At 44.8% G+C, this 2,794-nt stretch overlaps 1 long non-coding RNA gene across 1 annotated transcript; it reads right to left on the bottom strand.

The window, feature by feature from the left end:
• Window positions 1-569: 569 nt before the first annotated feature.
• Window positions 570-2,159, bottom strand: LOC135050512 (uncharacterized). Its single transcript, XR_010241640.1, has 3 exons — window positions 2,122-2,159; window positions 1,907-2,027; window positions 570-1,209 (listed from the first exon to the last, which is right to left on the bottom strand). It is a non-coding gene; the product is annotated as an uncharacterized LOC135050512 (long non-coding RNA).
• Between the last annotated feature and the right edge of the window lie 635 nt (window positions 2,160-2,794).

The raw sequence follows: 2,794 nt of genomic DNA, 5'->3' as shown, positions 1-2,794 counted from the left end.
CTGCATAGCACCGATATGGTCAGGGGAGCATAGCGATCCTGTCATCATGCACACACCGCAGCCGTCATACATGGGGGAAAGCGGTATCAGCGCACAAAACGTGCGCTAATACCTCTTCCCCCCTTATCACCGTATCATACATCCGTCCCTTTTTATTGCGGCAATAAGCAATTATAATAGTAATTATAATAATTAATAGGAATTATGAATCAAATGCAAATTGTTACTCATGACAAAGTGATTTAACTTGTTACCTCACAATATCACTGTATACTGCAACTTACAGATGTGTCCGCTCTCATCTAGCGGCTATTCACGGCAAAAGCGACTCGTATGCTGTGTACAGTGTGTCTGCGACTACACGCAGCTTCCTTAATGAATGCATTGTGTGTACGCACGCTGAGACTAGTCATAGAGAGAGGGCACATCTGTATCCTGCACTCACTTGTGTTACTTGAACTCCACTTAATTGCTCCGGTGCCCTCTGGTATAGATGGATATGTAGCAAAAAACGCAGACAGCGGCACTTGGAGATATTTCAAAGTATCAATTTATTTATTTTTTGGCCATGAGGGAGCGTCAAAGGAAATATTAGCTCCTTCGCTCTGCTTGGTCTAGAGCAGACCCTGGGCATGCTGACACTGGAACGGCAGACTGCAGGAAGCAGGTTGGTATGGAACACAGATGGAAAGTGTAGTCCGCTTGGTCTAGAACAGGCCCTGGGCATGCTGACACTGGAACGGCAGACTGCAGGAAGCAGGTTGGTATGGAACACAGATGGAAAGTGTAGTCCGCTTGGTCTAGAACAGGCCCTGGGCATGCTGATGCTGGAACGGCAGACTGCAGGAAGCAGGTTGGTATGGAACACAGATGGAAAGTGTAGTCCGCTTGGTCTAGAACAGGCCCTGGGCATGCTGATGCTGAAACGGCAGACTGCAGGAAGCAGGTTGGTATGTAAGACTGATGGAATGCGTAGAGATAAATGATGACAATCTCACTGGGCTTCTTATACTGCAGTCTTCAGGACAGCTGTTGCCATCCAAGGTGGTGGTCCTGGCAGCAGGTCTGGGAAGGAGGTGGTGATGGTTGGAGTGGTTGGAGTGATGGAGGTGCGAGTGATAGTTATGACAGGGGATGCCATGATGTAAACAGAGGATGTGGTGGTGGGTGCTTTGGGTCTTGTAGCACCTTTCTCATTTTTCTCAATATCTAAGAGAATGAGACAAAGAAGGAGACATCATTTTAGTATTCATTTTTTTCTCTCATGTCTAAAACAACATGGAGTTAGATATATGACTTGTAAAAGGGGACCTGGCAGCACTTAACAAGTAGACATATCTAACACATCCATTCTCAGTTCTGTCCCTCCTGGAGAGGGTCATGTGGGGACAGTGGCGTAAGTTTGTCCCAATTGCCCGGAGGCAAGAAAAATATTGGTGCCCCCCCCCCCCCCCTTATGTATATAATTTGCTCCTGCATAGTAAACCTGCAGATTCTAACTATATGAAGCTACTACAAAACCATTGCAACTAGGCAGCTCTATGTAGGGGTCCAGCCACACACTACATAGATCTGCTCAGTCACTCACAATGCTGATTATTTCTCTGACAATTAATTAGCAAGTGTCATATCCACGATTAGAACCCACAACCTAAAGCATGCACTGATGCATGCACCTTACTGATGGAGATATCTGCTGTTGCATAGGAAGTATGATAATTCTAACTATATGAAGTTACTTGTAATTGTCAGAGAAATAACTTCATATAGTTGGAATTCTCATGCTTCCTTTATAGGAGCAAATAGCTTCATCAGTAAGGTGTCTGCTTCCAGTATATCTATAATAAAAAGGGTGTGATTTGTAAGGTGTAGTGGCTAGTGGGGAAGTCAGCTATGTAAGAGTTACCGGCTGCTGTCAATTAACTTAATTGATTAATGTTGCTGAACACACGGAACAGGAGGAGAGGTGCCCCCCTTCAAAGCAGGAGCCCGGCGGCAGCTGACTCCGTTGCCTCCCAGAGTTCTGCCTATGTGTGGAGAGGTATGCATTAGTTAAAACAATACACTCATTAGTTTGTGCTGTGGTGTTATTATGTAGATACAGTGTATAGTTATTGTTACCTCTTTCACGCATTGTCACTCATCTGCCACAGCTGTAAAAATAAGGAAAAGTGGTTAGTTAGAGACCGTACCTCCATTCCTGGGGATGCTAAGTCTCAGAGACCCCCCCACCCCAATTTATGCGCAAACTGGGTTATATTTACTAAGGTCCCGATTTTGACCGAGATGCCGTTTTTTCTTCAAAGTGTCATTTCGGTAATTTACTAAGCAAAAATCTCGGCAGTGATGAGGGCATTCGAAATATTTTGGAAGTCCTAGGAAAAAATTACGAATCAATACACCATCGGTCAAATACGCCTGCAATTTGGTAGAAATCGGTAATTTACTAAAAAGTGCAAATCACAAACACTGCCGACAATTGCCAAACACTGCCGTGCAGAAATACAATTCGTGAAAAAGTGCTAAAAAAAACCAGACCTGCTTTTTTATCCCGTGTTTGGATAGGCATGCAGGGATCCATGAGATCCGTGCATGCTTATCAGTGGGAAGGGGATGGGAAAGTGTGTATTTTTTGAAAAAAAATTGCGTGGGGTCCCCCCTCCTAAGCAAAACCAGCCTCGGGCTCTTTGAGCCGGCCCTGGTTGCAAAAATATGGGGAAAAAAATGATAGAGGTTCCCCCATATTTAAACAACCAGCACCGGGCTCTGCGCCTGGTAAATACGGGGGACAAAA

Source organism: Pseudophryne corroboree, chromosome 2 (assembly GCF_028390025.1).
Source record: "Pseudophryne corroboree isolate aPseCor3 chromosome 2, aPseCor3.hap2, whole genome shotgun sequence".
NCBI lineage: Eukaryota > Metazoa > Chordata > Amphibia > Anura > Myobatrachidae > Pseudophryne > Pseudophryne corroboree.
Note: the sequence above shows the minus strand (reverse complement) of the source record. Positions and strands in the feature narration are given on the sequence as shown.